The following is a 20,338-nucleotide window of genomic DNA, read 5'->3' on the forward strand; positions in this document are numbered from 1 at the left end:
CTTCCTCTACACCTCACCAATGGCCAACAACATCCTCCACCCGCTGTTTCCGGTTGTGTGTTCCCGCCCCATTGAGGACTCGTCCCTCCCACTCCGTCTCAGGCCGCCTTCCGCAGCTCCCGCTGTCAGGCTGCCCTTGACCGCCCCGCACAGCCTGCCCACATGCTTGCTGCCAGCCTAGACCAGAAGTGATCTAGGGGGACTCTTATCACCCCAGTGAGTTCTGAACCTTTCAGATGAAAACACAGGCAGACTAGCCTCGACTTGACGACCAGCCTTCCGGGCTACATACTCACACAAATGATAACTGCCTAAATTCAGGTGCCGGAGCCCCATCCCCAACACAGACAAGAGAAACCAAAACAAAATACTGTAATTGGGTCGTGGGGAGAGACATTTCACGAAGTTGGATTTTGAAAATAGGTGTGTCAAGAAGTCATTTGTCAGCCCATTACTAACGGCTCAGGGCTGAGTTCATCCCGCATTGTACAGCTTTCACGACTAGATGGTGGTCTTGTCATTTTACCCACTCGGGAACAAGTTAGTCTTCTGGGAATCAGGCTAAAGGTGCTTTGAGATAAAACTCAGACTCCCTCTGCCCCGCACACTATCCCACTCACTCCCAGGTGGATGCAGAAAATAAGTAAGGTTATGTTCCCAAGCGTAAAAATGTGAGTTACACCTTACTAGCTATGGCTCTGGAAACAGAGGAAAGGGAATAGAAGGGAAAGAGGAGGAGGAGCTAAGACATGCCATGTTCAAGACTCCATATAGCTGTTGTAATCAGTAATTAATAGTAGCACTACTTACCCACATTGACCTCATATTAGACCACAGTCTAGAGAAGGGAAAGGCTCACAGGGCTCACACTTTATGTCTCCAATACTGTCCATGAATGGATTGTAGGAGGAGAAACACTGCCTTTCATTGTAATAATCTGCAGAGCCCTCTAGGTTTCAACACAGAGCTCCAAACTCATAGTCTCACAGATGGCCCTGATTAATCTCAGTGGGTCCCAAGCAAAATGAATAAAGATTAACACAATACAGAGATTTTTTTTTCAATTTACAATTGTGGACCAGGATAATAGAGGTAGGAGGTGAGAGTGGACAGTGTGTGTATGAAGAAGGGGGAGGGGATAGTTGGTAATATATTTTTATTGACCTCATCAGTTCATAATTTCTTTTTGGTTGTATCAAGGTTCAAGAAATCTTCCTTTATTATTCCAAGAAGTATTTTAAGTAGCTTTGCTGTGTTTATTTGAAGTTTTGATAGAACCCTGTCGATCTAATCCTGGAGTGAAGGGGACATTTTATCACTTGTTCAGTCTCATTTCTACTTGTAGTTCTGTTTACATTATTTATGTTGTAATTTGGTATGTTGTAAGCACCTGGAAACATATATTTCAACTAGAGTTTCCAATTAAATGGAATGTAGAAATGAGATCCACTTGATTATTCATGAATGTCATTTAGGTGGTGCAGTTACCTTGGGTAATTTACAAGACATAAAAAGAAAAAGTTATGTATAGTTAGGCGAGGTCATGCAAGCCTTAAACCAAGCACTCAGAAGCAAGGGGGATCTCTGAGTTCTGTGCTACCCTTGTCTACACAATGAGTATAGGACAGCTGGAAACACACTGAGAGTCCATGTCTCAAGATATATGAACTCCTTCCTGACCAACATCATTTTTGCTACCAGAAGCACCGTGTACGCTCCCAGAGGGGGGAAGCAACAGTTCTGTCCATCTATGATGCCTATAAACCATATAAAGATCACCATGGCAAGATTCCCCTAAGGTTGAAGCAGTTGCAAGAACATGTTGGTAGTAACCAACAGCTCTGTCGTCAGACTTAAGCCCCTCTTCACAGACAGGAAACCATGACTGATTGGTACTAGAAATCTTGTTACCTCCTCAGTTATGAATCTTGGGAGAACCTACAACACCCATATAACAGGTCACAATTTCCTGGTAATCCAGGCTTAAGGGATCTGATTACCTCCTCTGGACTCTCCAAGCACCAGGCATACATGTAGTACACAGAAATACTTACATACAATGCAACCATATGAAAACAAAAAACAACAAAACTTTCCCTATAGAATTTTATTTTCATATAAGCCCTGTGAAATTTGTTAAGATTTAGACCTTGATTAAAGACATTCACAAGTTTCATATCTTTAGCTTCTATTAGTGTGATTTCTAAGCAGAGAATTCAGATAAGGCTATGTCACTTTATTTGCAATGGTATTTTTCTCAATAGAGTGAATTTCTACTGTTTTCTAAATCTCAAGATCTGAATAAAGGACATGTCACATTCTTTGCATTTGTAAGGTCTCTACCAAGTATGAATTTTCTGGTGAATTCTAAGATGTGAGTTACGGGAAAAGGATTTGTCACATTCCATACATTTGTAAGGTTTCTCTCCAGTATGAATTTTCTGATGTTGTCTAAGAGTTGAGCACTCAGTAAAAGATTTGTCACATTCCGTACATCTGTAAGGTTTCTCTCCAGTATGGACTCTCTGATGTGTTCTAAGATGTGAGTCCTGGGTAAAGGATTTGCCACATTCTGTACATTTGTAAGGTTTCTCTCCAGTATGCATTTTCTGATGGCGTTTAAGTGCTGACAACTGATGAAATGATTTTCCACATTCTCTGCACCTGTAAGGTCTCTCTCCAGTATGAATTCTCTGATGTATTCTAAGGTATGAGTCCTGGCTAAAGGATTTGTTACATTGCCTACATTTGTAAAGTTTCTCTCCGGTATGAATTTTCTGATGACTTCGGAGATTTGATATTACACTAAAGAATTTGTCACATACCTCACATTTGTAAGGCTTTTCCCCGGTATGAATTTTATGATGTCTTCTAAGGGTTGAGTTCAAGGTAAAGGATTTGTCACAGACCTCACATTTGTAAGGCTTCTCACCAGTATGGATTCTGTGATGCCTTTTAAGATGTGATAAGTCAAGAAAGGATTTACCACATTCTTTGCATTTGTACAATTCCTCTAAAGAATGAGTTTTCTGATGTCTTCTAAATGATGAATAGTGGGTAAAGGAACTGTCACAATCATTGCATTTGTAAGGCTTCTCTCCAGTATGGAGTCTGTAATGTCTCCTTAAGTGTGAAAGCCAATGAAAGACTCTGCCACATTCTTGACACCTATAATGTTTCTCAGTAGTATGGATTTTCTGATGTCTCCTAAAGTTAGAATAGTGGGCAAAGGATTTGTCACATTCTTTACATTTGTAAGGCTTCTCTCCTGTATGCATGTTCTGATGGCTTTTAAGTGCTGAGGACTGATGAAAGGACTTTCCACATTCTCTGCATTTGTAAGGTTTCTCTCCAGTATGGAGTCTTTGATGAGTTTTCAGACTTGAGCACTGAGTAAAGGATTTGTCACAAACGTTGCACTTGTAGGGTTTCTTTCCAGTATGAATTCTTTGATGCTTTGTAAGAGTTGACTTCACAGTAAAGGATTTGTTACATTCCTGACATTTGTAAGGCTTCTCTCCAGTATGAATTCTCTGATGTACAGTGAGGCTTAAGGCAGTACTGAAGGATTTCCCACATTTCCCACACTGGTGTGGTTTCTCTCCAATGCAGAATTTTTGTTGTAAACCATTGTATGTAGAGCTAAAATGGTCATCATATTCTTCCTGCCTGTTCTCGTTCTTTGTAATGTAGAGTCTCTGATCTTTATTAATGTTGGAACACAAATTTAAAGATTTCTCACAGTCCTTAGGCTTGCAAGGTTCTCCAGTGTGCACACTTTTATGTCTATCTGGGTTTGATGAGTCCACAGAGGCATCCCTGTGATTACTGCATCTGTAGTTATTAGAGTTTTCTGTAGTTTCACTTGTTCTATAATATGCACATGTGGAGGGGTCATGAAGCACTTTGCCAAGGTCATTACACTGAGAAGACTCCTTTTCATTATTCATATGTTGATGGGCAGGATTACATATGCAACAGTTCTCTGAAAATGAATACAATTCAGATTAATAGTGCTTGTTCCAAGATTAAACATTTGATTAATGACTATCTCCCTAAGTTCTCTCTTAAGATAAGCCAACCAGCAACTATTTAGAATAGAGCTCCCAGTAGTCAACTTTCTTCATCACTGTTATTTTATGGATGCTCACAAACACAGAGTAATAGTCTTCTAGGAAGTTGAAGCAGAGAACTGAGAAATCAGTAATTAGCTTGGGGACGGAGGTAACTGCCTAAGTATATTTAAAATATATGTCACTATTTTAAAATATTTTTTCTCAGAAATTGATGAAGCAGAGTTTAATCCAATTCCAGATTCACAGTGTTTACTTACTAATGTACAACAATGAAAATTTAAGTCAAAATACCCAATTCCTTTGAAAATTAAAGGACTATTGAAAAGCATCACAGATTCTATATTTTCGTGCTGAATTTAGATTCTTTAAAAAGTAACAGATGCAAAGCAAGTATTACATCAGAGGCTCTAAATCAATGGTTCTAAACCTGTGGTTCCATGATTGTCTGAAAATACATTTTTTTCCCAATGATCTTAGGAACCAAGGCATTACTTAGTAGCAAAGTTACAGTCAACATTAGCAACAAAAACACTTTTATGGTTGGGAGTCAACAAAACATGAGGAACTCTACTAAAAGGCTGTAACGTTACCAAGGTTAAGAACCACTCACTGCTCTAGATCATTTGAAGCAGGGCTCTCATGGGAAGTCATGGCTTATTTTTGCCACCATTGATATACATACGAGGAAGGCAATTACAGAATAATCCTAATTCATGGACTCACATGAGACTTAGAACATTGTAAGATTATTCCAATCTGATATCAGCATATAAAATTGTATTTTGTACTAGCATTAAGTAATAAACATAATCCAGGTGTAATAAGACACATCTTCTAACAATTACAATATTTAGACTGCATCGCTGGGCCAGGACACTATATATTCGAGGTTCAATTATCAGGAATCCTTTCAAGAGGAATTGAATATTGCAAAAGCATTCTCACCTCTTTCTTACTCTTTTATTAGAAGCTATCATTGTTGTCATGCTCATTCACTAGCACGCCCTAGTTGTGACTACTCTTTGCTCTCCACCTGTCAAGACAATCTCATTTGCTGTGGACAGGTGACCACGCCAACCTAGCATATAATAATCTATGTGTTCTGTGAGGCCATCCATGATCCATGCTGTAATTTTTAGAAAGAATGCACATGCTTAATACAGTACTATGCTCAGTAAAGAAAGAGCATACATAGTAGAGGAATATAGGAATGATTTTCCAGTTGCTATTTCCTGTCAGAATCTTCAGCATATTTAGGGAGAATTTTCAGTTTGAATATCCTGAATTTTTCTCACAAATAAAACAATATTAAGAGCAATGACAGACATCGAGCTTTAAGATATAACTGGAAATATTATATGCTACTAAGTTTCTGAATGTATTATGGAAATGAAATGAAGGGTGCATCACACCTATAAAATGGAGAAGAGAGAAAAAAAAAACACAAAGAAAAAGTTCTTTTCTACTCCCAAGCATTCCCTAATCTCCTATTGTTTTCACGATAGCCTAACAGAGAGTTCATAACTGATACAGTCAGTACATACAAAGCTTGAGTTAACAAGTCTACAAGCAAAATGTTCTCACCCACAGAGAGCAGGTTGCTGTAATTCTCCAACATCACATCAATATACAAAGTCCTTTGAGCAGAGTTCAGACATTCCCATTCCTCTTGGAGAAGTCCACAGTCACATCCTTGAATGTCAATAGACCCTGAAATACAAAGTACAGTTTGTGTTTCTACAGACAGAGTGCTCTCCTAGATATAAGGAGATATGAGAAAATTAGGGGAATAGATGGTAAAGACAGTTACTCAAAGATGATTTCTAATATAGTCATACTCAACAGGATGACACAATAATCTCACAGGCAATATACATGAAACAACACACATTCAAGGTCTGGACATGGTTATCTATCTTCTATGTTGCACAGGATCATAGTGGACATGTCTTAGGAGGAAAATTAGGTTTAGGAAGAGGGAAATGTGCTTTGAAATGTTGTGCCTAAATTTTATGCTAAAATATTGACACTGAATCATCTGTCTGTTCTTGGGCCCTAACATGATTCCATTGTAACATGCTCAGTTTCATATGTTAGACTCTAGGTCCAATGCCACAACCACATTAAAGAGCAAACTGGTACATATGGAAGACAAAATTTATGATTAACTCATAGTGAAAGAGTTTGTTTTTTTTTTTCCACAGTAAAAATGAATACAACAACACTGTATACTGTAAGTTTAACATTGAACATACTAAAATCAAGTAGTATATAGAATTAATTTTATGAAAATGTTGGGTCACTACTAAGCAGATAGAAAAATCAGCATCAACCACATTTGATATAAACCAAAATTTTCTAAAATAATAGAAGTTGACTTAGACAAATAACAATTTCAGACGTTTGAAGATTTCCATGCAAACAGTTTACAAAAAAATTGATGGAAGTCCAAAAAGACATCAAATAATGTTTAAGTTACATGTCAGCATGTAAACATAGGATGTTAGCCATGGGATCATGAGACATGTGATTCAAACCAGTTAGAAAACCTGTTTTGTTTCTTCCCTGTCTTTTCTTTGTATCTGATTACTCCCCAATGATTAGCACATAAATAACATTGTTTCCCTAAAGTCATATATATATATATATATATATATATATATATATATATATATATATGTATGTATTTACTATGCTGGAGGCATAGTAAATTCAGGCCTGTCCTATTTTGTAGAAACACCTGTACTAGGGAGTCAGTCAGTCAGATGTCAGATGGCCTTTTCCAGTTTGAACATTTCTCCGTCTATCAGTCTCCCTAGTTCCTTATAATTTTGGTTTTCCTTTATAAGAGCTGCAGTTCTAAAGTCTGTCGACCTAGCTATCCCATCCCTGAGTAAGGCTGGGATGAGAACTGCTCAGAGGCTCTTGAGTATCTCTCTCTGGGAAAGATATGTTCTCAACCTCCACCTCCTCCTGAGAAGTAGTAGACCTGGGGCAAGTAAGTTCAAAAGGATTCATAGGTCTGTGGTAGAAACCAGGTTGATGCAATGGTTTCAATCCTGTTGTACATGCAAACCAGCACCCATGAAGAAGGAACCACAAAGTTAAGCCTATGTCCTGCATCTGAACTAGAAAACTGGAATGCTTGAATTACAAAATCTCTCATATGGTGAGTTGTTGAGGCTATAATATTCTGAGTGAAAACAGGTACCTTTGCCTTTGAGTCTTCGTGCATTAAGAGGGAGACCGTTTGGCCCATGGCATTGTTGGGATTTCAGCTCATCCACAATGAGTTTTCTGATATCAGAAGGCTGGTTTCCCTGGGAAGAAAGGGTGGCCTATGCCTATATAGCATGAGGACCAAGGCTTAATGCAAAGCCAGCAGTCAGCCAGTAGCATTAGGAGTTAGTTCCACTTAGGAACTTGAAGGTACTGTCAAGAATTTCAAAATATAGTTTTCTTAGGATTATGTCTTAACAGGTAGGTTGGCAGTGGGAGATGACCAGTCCTCTCTTGGGTGAAGGCACCAAGATGGATTATTGGGCTGATAACCTTGATTGGTGCCCACTTACAATTTTGGTTGCTTGGGCTGAGACTATTGAACCAGTAAACTCTTGATGTCAGAGTCCCGTCTTAAAACATATATCCAAGGCCCCATGGTTTTTCCCTCCCATCTTTGGTCAATGATAATAGTAAGATACTAACGATGTGTAATTGTAGCCAATAGTCATAATCTTTGGGTTAACCAAGGTGTTAAATGTCTCACAAGCATTATTGTCACACTGGCTAATATCTCACATTCCCATCCCCACCAGTGCTATTCGACCTCCACCCTCACAAAGGGGTGTTCTATCTGAGGGGCAAGTGGTAAACTACTCTTTTTAGTTTTTCACAATAGGTCAGGCGTTGCAACCCTGTGGTGTGTGCATAATCTCTATACTAGGTCACAGAGAGATATAGTTAGAGAAGGAGTCAGGTGTTGTGGTAATGGCTAAAATCTTTGTATCAGACATTTGGATGAGTCTCCACTCATAGTAGGTGGGCATTATAAGCCCCTAAGTGGAAGACTCAGGACGAAAAAGACAAGCATTATTAAGGGTCTTTTCCCTGCCTTGTTAATTGTACCTTGGTTAGGTCCCAGTGGCCTTAGCACCCATTCCTTAGGCACATGTTTAGATTTTGACAACTTTAGATGATTCTGCTGAATCCAGTGAGGCTTGTCAGCTACTTTAACAGCAGTCAGTGTGGCCAAGATCACCTCAAACAGTCCAGTACACTTTCCTCCTAGCTGCTGGGCCATATATTTCTCAACCCAAACCCAATCAACAGGTTGTATCTCTGGCTCAATCTGGTGGGTGTCTCTCCTGATACGGTAGCTGGTCCTCTTTGAAAGTCTCAAAGATGTTGGGCAGTACTGCCTGCAAGAATTTAAGAAGTTCTGGATCAGTGACTCTTTTCTAGGTATTCCAATATCTAGCTTTGTAATAATTCAGGGAGGGCCTTCCAACATAATCTCAAAGGGAGTACATGAGGGGTACATCAAGCACTTAAGAGGGCGAAATGGGAGAAGACTTACCCAGATATCAGCTGTCTTCACAATCAATTTGGGAAGAATGTCTTTTAAGCTTTCATTAATCCTCTATACCTCTCCTGATCTTTGAGGTTGATAAGTTTCCAACAAGACTTAAGTTCGACCTCAGTATGTTGGCATTAGGTAATCCATCCTGTCCCAGAACAATATTTGTGAGCATCAACCTGGATCCAACCTACCTCCTCTGAATAAAAAGGACCTACAAGGACTGCTGGCAATATTCTCAGGAGGGTTTGTAGGTAGTAAAGATTGTACTTATAATAGAGGTGAGGACCTTGGGGTCCTCAGAGAAAGAAGGGTTCTGTTGTTTTCAATTACAAAGGTAGGTGGTAGAAAAGGGAACATTAACCCATAAAAGGTTGTGGGCTTTGGGGTGCTTCCACTTCAGCACCCCATGGCTAGTGCAGTTGGTGGTTGCCTCTTTCAAGGGAAGGGAAGGAGTAAGGGAACCCAAGGTTAGCAACAGAAATTTGGAGGAAAGGTGAGATGGAGGAGCACCAGGCAACAAAGTTCAGGGTTCTCTTGGGGAAGGATGGTCAGGACCCTGGATTTATAGGGAGAATAGAATATGAGGTTTGGCACATTCTCAGCCATAAAAGGGGAGTTTCTAACAGATCCACCTAGGTTAGAAAATAAATCTGATCAGGATGACTCTTTAAGTAATAGGCACTGAGTTTATAATCCAGACTTAAATCAAAGGATCCATGTGGAGGTCAATTTATACTAAACTAGGTCATTTTACTTCACAGAGCATGACCCTTTTAGGCAAATTAATACACTCAAATGAAAATCAGCCTGAAGATTACTAGAAAATTAAAGACAGAACTAAAGTAAGACCCCACTTCTTTCAACTCCTGGGCACATACCTAGAAAATACCGCACCCCAGTATATATTTATACTCTGTGGTTAATGCTGCTGTATTTACATTAGCAAAGAATTATAATCAACCTAATTGTCTATTCCCAATGAATGCACAATGAAAATTATATACATATAAAATGGAATACTATTCAGCTGAAGAAAAAGTGTAAGAAATTTGCAGGAAAATGGATGAAATCAAATGTATAATTGTAAGAGAGATCATACAGTACCAGAAAGAGAATACTGTATTTTCCCTCATATGGAGACTCTACCATTACTATATGTTTATGGAAACAACATACATATGGGCACACAGAATATGGAGAAAAGAGAACAAAAAAGGTTATAAATTTTGGGTTGGAGGTAGAACTGAATGCAGGTAATAAACACCAGTTATGGCAAAGGATTGTAAAGCTAAGTACTTTTCTAGTCTCTAATTTTGTCTCACTTTTTTTGGTCTGTTTTTTGATGGCAGATAAGTATATCAAAATGTATTGAATATTGAAACTATAAAATTCCCATGTGAGGCTCCAGAGCTCCTATTCCCAATAACTACTTTAACTATATAAAAACACATTGAGTTATACAGTCAGGATTATTTTCAGCATGTGATTTTTGTTTGTATGCAACATTTTTCATAATGTTTAAAAAATAATTAGAAGCAGAAAATTAAAGGCTTCCAATGTTGTAAAACTATAACATATCTACAAAAAAAGGGGCAGGGCATGAGCACTGACCTGGGAGAGATTAATTGCAGAATCAGCCATTTCTTTCAGTTTATCTTCTGTGAGTTTCTCTTTCAGGAACAATGAATAGATGGCTTGCTGACCTTTCATATTAAGGGGTCAAAAAGAAAGTGCAAAAATTAATACTGAAAGCTGTTCAAGAAACACGTCAAATCACTTGAAAAGATGCAAGCAAAAAGAATGAGACCAAGTGTTCAGACAATGATCCCAAATCCAGGAGTGCATGGAATGGACATTTTAAAGCTTGAAGAGAGGAATCACTGTCAATCATATTTTACTCAAAAAAAAAATCTACCTTAAAATTAATGGAGCATGTGTGTATTTGAAGGACAATCATGAATTAACATAGCTCATTTCACTAAAGCAGCACTGCAGATAATAAATTAGAGGCAAAATATACACAGGAGGAGTCCAATGAATTATCAATGAGAACATTGGAAATAACTTTCATGTGAAGAATAGATAAATTACAGGAGAACTGGAAGTAATCATCCATGGGCAAGACAGCACATCACTAATTCTCAGACAAAAGAAAGAAACTATTCCCAATATAATCCAACCAACAACAACATTAAGAAATAATGTGTTTTTTTCCATAAGGAAAAAAAACTAAAACAAACAGAAAAAATAAATCTAGCAACTCTGAAATCAATAAGGAGAATCTTGAAAAAGTTAAAGATATATAGCACATAATCCAGCTGTACCACTTCTTGGCATATGCTCAAAGGACTTGACATGCTACTCCACAGATATTTGCTCACCCCATTTTCATTGCTGCTCTATTCACAGTAGCTACCAAAAGGGAGACAACATAAATGTCCTTCCACTGAAAAACGGATAATGGAAATATGATACACATAACCTTTGGGTTTTTGTTCACGGAGAAAGAAAATGGAAAAGCATGAGCTTTGCAGGTAAATGGATAGACCTAGAAAAGACCATATTGAAAGGAGTAACCCAGACGAAGACAGAGATTGTATGATCTCTCTCTTAGGCAGTTTCTAGCTCAAATCTTTCAAATGTGAGTATACACCCTGGAATAACTGCAGAAACAAGAAAAATAAAAACAGTCCAGTGTGGGCTGTGCAGGAGTAATAAAAAAGGGAATAACATGGAACAAAGAGTCTAAAGGGGGGAATGGAGAAACAGGGGTGAGGGGATTTATATAGGAGAAAAGACATAAACACAGAAGGAGTGGTAAAATGACCGTAAAAATGTCTAATTTACAAAATTCACAAAAAGATAATATTATCATCCAAAAATATGTGTATACAGATACATTTATAGTTAAATAAAATAATCTATCTGGGCTATGTTGCTCATCACAAGAGCCATAGACCTTCTACCAAAACATCCACACACAAGCCATAAGAAGCCTGCTCGGAAATTGTTTTTCACAGCTGTCCAAGATAATCCTAAAACATAGGCTATTGCTGTTTCCCCATATTGGTTTCCTAGAGGCAGAAGATAAGTTCTATTGTTGAAGAAGCCATGCACTTCAGACACAGATCCCAGAGGACAAGAGATGGTTATGACCTTAAAACCTTCCTGGGGATTAGCTTCATGATACCAGAAAGCAACATGCAAGCTTCCAAAGTAAGGAGCCTATCAACAGTCCTCTCCACATATGACACCTATGAACCACAACAATAATCTATACTGCATGATAGTACTAAGGGTGCAAGAGTGGCACACGTACCTTGGTGGTAACCAACACCTTTCTAATTAGATTTAAGACCCTCTCAACAGGGAGGGAAATCATGCCTGGTATTAGAAACCTAGCCAGTTTACCTAGAGAGAGTGAAGACAAAGATCTACAGCAGAACCTACAACTGGTGTGGGAAGCTCTTCTGTATATGTGTTGCTTTCATTTGTTAATGAATGACGAAGCTATTTCGGCCAGTGGCTTAGCAGAGTAGAGGTAGGCAGGGAAAGCTAAAGTGAATGCTGGGAGAAAGAAGGCAGAGTCAGGGAGAAGCAATGTAGCCGCCACTGGAAACAGACGAGCTGAAACCTTGCCGGTAAGACACAGCCACATGGTAATACACAGATTAATAGGTATAGGTTAAATTAAGATATAAGAGCTAGCCAATAAAAAGCTAGAGCTAATAGGCCAAGCAGTGATTTAATTAATACAGTTTCTATGTGGTTATTTCAGGTCTGGGCAGGTGAGAATGAACAATCGGCCTCCTACATCAAACTGGCACCCAATGTGGCCAACTAAATCCACTTAAAACCTGAGAGACCTTGAAAAGGAATTCTCGGCAAAAAAGAACAGAATTTAGCACAGTTTCTTGGTAGCCACATTTTTTTTCTTCTAGATGGGCTCGTGGTGAGCAGGGGTGCCGAGGCTGCTTTAAGGGAGATGCAGGAAAAACTGTGTGACTTCTTTTTAAAAAGGGCAGTTTCCTGGTTTGCCAGCACAAACAGCTCTGAATCTTTAGGGAGGTTCAGTTATGGAGCATTTAAATGGGGTTTGTGAGCAGAGTGCTACAACTTGCTTAATGGCAACATATACCTGCTGTGTGCCTCAAAATTGGGCAATGTTCATGGCTCTTAGAGGCAGCGAACATTTCTCTGCCATGTTGGACTCGCCACAACAAGCAGGCAGGGCTGTGTTGGCCCTAGCCACATCTGCTTGGTATTAAAAATAAAAAGGCGCCTCTGGTCAGAAAATAATTACAGATAAACAATAAAGTCAGATTCAGATAAAAAGGACTTTAAATGGGTCACAGTGTTGGATAAATGTACGTAGGATTGGGAGAGAAAAGAAAAAGAGTAAAGAGACAGTAAATGTAATATAAAAGAGTACAACAGTCATAAAGGAGTAAAAATAATAAATAAATATTAACTTTCAGATATCAGTAAAATCTTGTCTTTTTATCTGAACCCTTAACAATATTGTTATTAACAATTAAAAACATCTTGGTAACATTGAAACTGTATTTTATGCCTGGTCAGTGTCTTGGAGGAGGTGACTTTCAAACCTATTGCTCACATAAAAAATAAGGAATTCCAGGTTATAATTGTTAAGTTATAATTGTACCCTAAAAATTTTTAGTTGTCATACAGAAATATTCATTAAAATAAAATTGCACATTAGCATTCATCTCATGGTAGATAAAGAACTAAGAATCATCCCCCTTCCTGCTCATTATGCCATCTAATAAAACTTTAGTTTGCAATATAAAAATAAATAAAGAAAAAATATTAAACTTGTTGAAAAAGCAATAGAATAAGAACAATAAGCCACATAAAAATGAAATATACACAGAGTTTGGATTATGTATACTATTGTGTTTTCTTTGAATTTTTTGACTGTGAGGTAGCTAAATACAGAGAGACATTTCATTGTATGGGCTGCTAAGCTAAACCGGCATATATATTTTAAAGGTGTTTGATTTCAGAATTTGAGCCTAAGGCTATGTTATTTTGGGAAAGAGGTTCTGGTTTTGTTTACACAGAAGACAAAAACCTGTGGATTAATTCCAGACTAATGTGGTTTGATGAACCAAGATCCCCCAAAAGGTCGTGGTGAACACCACCCAAAATTACTTCGCCCAACAAAAGGTAGGAAGCAGTTTGGAAAGAACTACGCCTAAATTCCTGAAATGATTGTTTATAAATGTTTGTTTACATTTAAAGGGAGATATGCTATAGAGATATGCATTGGTATGGATCTTGGATTATTGAAATAAATTTTAGGTCAATTTTGTTATATGTATATACTTCTGCTCTTGATTAAGGTATTGTGTTTGGGCAGCTCATTTAGAAATGTAATTCATAATTAAGAAATATAGATTAATAGATAATCATCTATACTAGTCAAGCTTACAGTCATATTAGTTAGGTTTTATATATATATATATATATATACATACATACATATAAATATATATTTAAGTTAGATAGGTATTCTTCAAATCTTTTAGAGACATTCAGAATATGGCATTTAAAATGTTTTAAGAACTTATGACTTTTCATGACAGCAAGACACATCTACTCTTGGAAGCACCAATCTACTTCAAGATGATGATGCACATCGAAGAGGCTCCTCATAGAGTTTGTTAGCCATTTGGTCAAGAAACTGCTCTTGTCTGGACTGCTTGACTTGACTTGCATGACCCAGAGAAAAATGACTGCTAAAGTTGTTTAAAGAAGGTGAGAGGGTTCCTGTTTCATGAAAGAGTCTACAAGATATTTTGTAGGACACAGAAAGAAGCAACTGATGGACTTTGCCATTACAAGACAAAACAGATCTTCAAATTTCCTGTTTCATGGAAGAGTCTGCTGGATACTATGAGCCTGTAGGCTGAAGATGGATGCCCCAATGATAAACAAGAACTTTGGGTGACTATCCAGGCAGTTAGTTATCTCTGTCAATTCTAAGAGTTTGGAAGTTGCTTAAATGTATTTTCGGTTACTTAGGTAATATTATATCCTTCTGGAGTCTTTGAATGGAGCTGAAGAATAGTTATAATTATAGTTTTCCTTAGTTATGATAAAAATAAAGTAGATATTAATATTATAACTGTAATTCTTGGTTGATACCTATTTTGTTATATGTAATTTTACTATGTTAAAGTTAAAACCTTCCTTTTCATTTAAGCAGAAAAGGGGAAATGGTGTTGGAAGTCCTTCTATGTGTTGCTTTTATTGGCTAATGAACAAAGAAGCTGTTTTGACAAGTGCCTTAGCAGAATAGATGTAGGCGGGGAAAACTAACCTGAATGCTGGGAGAAAGAAGGCAGAGTCAGGGAGAAAACATGTTGCAGCTGCCGGGAACAGACAACCTGGTACCTCGCCCATAAGCTACAGCTACATGGCAATACATACATTAATAGGAATGGGTTAAATTAAGATGTAAGAGCTAGCCAATAAGACGCTACAGCTAATAGGTCAAACAGTGATTTAATTAATACAGTTTCTGTGTGGTTATTTTGAGTCTAGGCAGCTGGGAACAAACAAATGTCCTCCTACAATATTAAACCACTACTTTACTAAATCAGCATAATCCATAACTGCATTCTAAAAATCTTCCTTATCACCACAGATAAATGTTGTCCTCAACTCTCACCACAGAAAGATCTTTTTGGAACACATGGGGATTATTTCAGAAAACCACAACCAGTCAAAATGCCAAGTTGTGATGCTCAGTCTCTACTGACACATAAGCAACACAACACCTGCTCCTCAGGTTCAGGGATCACTGAGAAGGAGGGACATTGTAAGAGCCAGAGGAATGGGATGTTTGCTGTGAGATTTTCTCCTTGAAATGTCAGAGAATCTACATGCATGAAAACTTACAAACATGGCTGCCTAAACATAAGCAGATCAAGGACATCACCAAGAGACATGTTAAGATGGAAAGAGAAAGCTCACTACGTCTCAACCCTAGTCAAACACAAAGGAATTCTGAGAGCTGGAGAAATAGTCTTCTGCAGAGAAGAGTGGTTATCCAACACCAAATGTTTATCCCTGAAAACATAGAGTAGGCTGTATTTTTATGTTTAAGAATTCACACAAACATATAATAACAATGAAAGAAAAAGTTATTAAAAATTTTTAAATGCCTGTGTAAAGTAAAAATTTTGGATTATCTAGATAGTAAAAATTGATATTTTTTGATATTGTTACTCTCATAATTACACTTAGTAGGGGTTTAGAGAGATGACTCAATGGTTATGAGTACCTGCTGTTCTTCCAGAGTCCAAGGTTCCATTCCCAAACCCTACACAGTGACTCCCATCTGTCCATAACTATCATTCTAGGATGAACACAATGTACAGTCATAAATACAAGCAAAATACTTGCAGACATAAAATATATGAACCTAAATTTTTAAAAATGAATACTAAATAATAATTAATAAAAAATAAAAACTCCTTAAATGAATGAACCAGGCAGATGAAAGGCCTCTACAAGGAAAACTTTGATTTACTGAAAGAACTGAAGAAGATGAAAACTAGAACATGAAAAGATGACACAGATGGAAACGGACATAAAATCATGAAATCTGCAGTATTTCTGGAAGTCCCTGTATGAAGAGGCTACTGGAAGAACAGAGTTGGCAAGCCCTACATTGTTCTGTAAAAAAGTGACAGGGTGCTGTTGCTCTGTGTTACTGCTTCTCATCCCTCCCCCAGAGGCACTGGCAGTCTCTGCTCCTAGGCCCAAGAAGGTACAGATAATGGTCAGTATTGATGAATGGCACATACCAACCAGGAGTTGCACTGCCACCCTGGGCAACTTTGCAAAGGTTACCTTTGACGCCATCTCTAACACCTACGCCAACCTGAACCCTGACCTCTGGAAAGAGACTGTGTTTATCAAGTTTTCTTATCAAGAATTCACTGACCATCTTGTAATAACCCACAGCAGAGTCTGTTCAGAAGCCTGCTCTAGCTGTGACCACCACATAAAGATTTTTTATACGAGAAAAATAGTGAATTAAGTCTGTAATACACACCCATGTATGCAAATATAAAATAAGCAGCATTAGTAAATGATAATATGGTTTACTGGATAGAAAGTTCTTTGATCAACATGAGTGCATATCACAAAATATGCAGACATCAACAGCAGACAAAAACCAGGAGAATACATACAACATTTGAAAACTGGCACATTGCCTCACATTCTTTTCAAACACAAGGAGACAACCTAGAAGGTCTGTCTTCTCTAAGACTCCAAGCAATTCTCATTATAATCCTATTTGCATATTTTACAGATAGTAATTCTGAAAATACAGACCTGGAAAATACTCTGAGGAACAAACTTAGAGGTGATCTTTCAGCATATTACAATTACAGCAATGGAAAGCGCATGGAGTTGTCATGACAACAGACAGTGTCAGATATCCATGGGAAGTGAGCACAGATGGAGTTTAACAGTCTGTAAATATACTTCATGATTCTTATCAAAATTCTGTTGGCATCATTTTCAGGAACAAACATTAACGCTAAAAAGTAAAGAATGTGCTAGAATACCAAAAGTTTCAAGACTGAAAAAAAGGAATAAATCTAGAAGTCATAATTTTGAACGTTTTGTAATACATTACAGTCACAGACATGAAAACCACTTAATATTGGAATGATGACATGACCAGTGATGTGCATGGAGTAAGGACAGCATCACTCACATGATCGTCACATACAATTTTATTTGCCTCCGTGTCAATTCTTCCTTAGAACTTCTTCTCATACCTATAACAGGATAATCCTAAGGAGATTTTTCTCAGTGGAAACCTCCAGAATTATTTCTAGTGAAAGAGAATGTGGCAAAATTGATTTCATGTTCCACTTCCACATTCACTTGAATACTCGGCCATCCTTTCCCCAAGCCCTCCACCATACCTGGATCCTTAACCACTGCCTCCTCCTGCTCCATCTTCCAGGGTTCTGTGTTCTCCACAGGTGAGCAGGTCTGGGTGATCAGTGAGCCCTGCTAGTGACAAAGAGATTGTTCAGGGAGCACCTAGATTTCTAACACAGTACTATGCACAGCAGATAAAGAGAAAACAAAATACAGGATTTTAAGAGTGATTCCCGAATTGTCCTGCAGTGTCAGAATACTAAGAATATTTAGAAAGCATTTTCAGTTAGCATCACTTGAATCTCAATTCTAACCACAGCTCAATTCAAACCAAATCTCAGGGGTAGAAACAAAGCTGAATTATTGGAATGAGAATATTATACACTAGGAAGGCTCAGAATTTTTCATAGACCCAATGATGGAAGCCTCACTCTTCCCCAGGGACACACAGGAAAAAAGAGAACATTTCATGAAGATTTTCATTGTTTCTCTGAGGAGTTCACTTTACTCTGTGAGACTCACTCACACAAAGTCCATACACTTACACAGCAATTTGCCAAGAAATGCTGAAGAGGAACAAAGGAAACTACAGGCAAACTGTTCTCACCAACAGAAAGCAGGCTTGCAATTCTGCAGCATCCAGTGACAGCACAAAGCCCTTAGGGCAGGGTCCAGGCCTGGCCCCTCCTCCTGGGAGAAGCCCACAATCTCACCACTGGCTGTCAACAAACCACAACTAAAAAGACAATGGTTTGAATGGTTGTGTTGATGCCACAGATGCCACCTCCAGAGACAGAGGTGGGAGGAGCTCTGTTAGTTCCAGTCCAGTCTGGTCTACCAGGTGAGTTTTGGCCAGACAGCAACACTATGAGTCTGGGTCTCAAACAAAACAAATACAATAACTAAAAAATAACAATTTGGTCATAGTCCGTGGACAGAGTACTTTTCTTAAATCAAGGAGACAAAACACTATTACAAAAAATTTTCTGATATATATGAATGACTATAATTCAAAAGATGTATTCTAATATTATCCTATACTATAATGTTTCTTCCTTCTTCCCTCCTTCCTTCCTTCTCTTTTGTTTTTTTTTTTTTTTTCAAGACAGAGTTTCTTTGTGTAGCCATTGCTGTCCTGAAACTTGCTCTGTAGACCAGGCTAGCATTGAACTCAGAGACCTACTTGCCTCTGCCTCCCTAGTGCTGAGATTAAAGTTATGTGCCACCACCACCTGGCCTATAATTTCTTTTCTAACTGTGAAAATAGTGTGACCTCAAACAGCATACTGTTCTTTCCAGACTCTAGGTGCAACATTCAGAACTCAGCCAAGATGACACTTTTTATATATATAGTGAGACAAGGTCTTACAATACAGCTATGGAAAACCTGGAACTAACTATGTACATGAGGCTGGCCTCAAACTTACTCAGCTTTGCCTGCCTCTGCCTCCAGAGTTCTGGTATTCAAGGCCTGTGCCACCAGGTCTGGCAAAGACACTTTTCAGAATGCTGTATTTGCATTACATAGTGCATATGACTCTGATGGAAAATTAATGGTGGATAAAATGTTTACTTTCTAAATGTTAATGTTTGCGGACTAATATGAATCAATCAAAAAATCTGCAAACATTCCTTTCATGACTAATATCTAAAAGATCTCTTGGAATGCCATGTCCCCAAGTCTCCAAGATATAACAGGGCAGTTAGCATGCATGAATATAAATATTAAGAGCTTTGTCCTTTACACCATAGGGAAGGGAACAGTGTTTGCAGATATCAACAGATAAATTCAAATATTCTACTACACTATGTTTAAAAGAATATTTTGGCAGCCAGAAGATCTTTGAAAAAAAAAATAAGGATTAGTACAATTCATATGATCTAAAATTTATCGACAAGGGAAGACATCACCGCTGAACAAATCCCGACTTCCTTATGAACAGAAGATAAACTTCTCTGACCCCTGGTCCCTTCCCTCCTGGGTCCCAGCCCCGCAGCTCCTCTGACCTGGGAGGCTCCAGGGCCGCCTGGCAGCCGTTACCGCAGGGGCACTGCTGACTGCTGACTTTCCCAGGCCGCCCGGCTTGGCGACTGCAGGAGAGGTTTTCCGGGCCTGCGACACCCCACCGCGTCCTCTGCACCACGCGATTCCACACGGTGCAGGTGCAGGACCCCGACAGAGAATTAGTACTTAGAACTTCAGTTTTTGACTTCTCTCTACAAACAACTGGGCCTCAGTTTCGCGAACTCCCTGCTTCCGTTTTGTCACTCCCTAATCCCGCCCAGTCACTCACTTCCTCTGCATGTCACCAATTGCCAACAACCTTCTCCAACAGCTGTTTCCGGTTGAGTGTTCAGACCCTTCTAAACCTTCCCTCCGTCTCAGGCTGTCTTCCACACAGCTCCAGCTGTCATGCCGCCCTGGACCCGCCCTGCACAGCCTCCCCACATGCCTGCTGCCAGCCTAGAGCAGAACTGGATCTAGGAGGACGCTGCACCCCCGTTTCTGACCATCTTATCCTGAGTTTTGATCACGTCGGATTAAAATTGTTCAGTCTATCGCCTCATTTTGCGATTCTAGTGTCCTGGCCTATAAACTCATACAGAAAAATACAAACACCACCCAAATCCTGACACTACCTTCCATAGCCTAAACACAAACTAAGATGAAATATTGCTGCCCCAAATCATCATTTCCATAGACCAAAGTAGATGAAATTAAAAAACAAAAACAAAAACAAAACAAAAC

At 38.6% G+C, this 20,338-nt stretch overlaps 1 pseudogene; it reads right to left on the reverse strand.

Annotated features, from left to right (window-relative positions):
- Positions 1 to 2,092: 2,092 nt before the first annotated feature.
- On the reverse strand, positions 2,093 to 19,849 carry LOC119820857 (annotated as a pseudogene).
- Positions 19,850 to 20,338: the final 489 nt, after the last annotated feature.

This window comes from Arvicola amphibius, chromosome 8, assembly GCF_903992535.2.
Source record: "Arvicola amphibius chromosome 8, mArvAmp1.2, whole genome shotgun sequence".
Classification (NCBI taxonomy): domain Eukaryota; kingdom Metazoa; phylum Chordata; class Mammalia; order Rodentia; family Cricetidae; genus Arvicola; species Arvicola amphibius.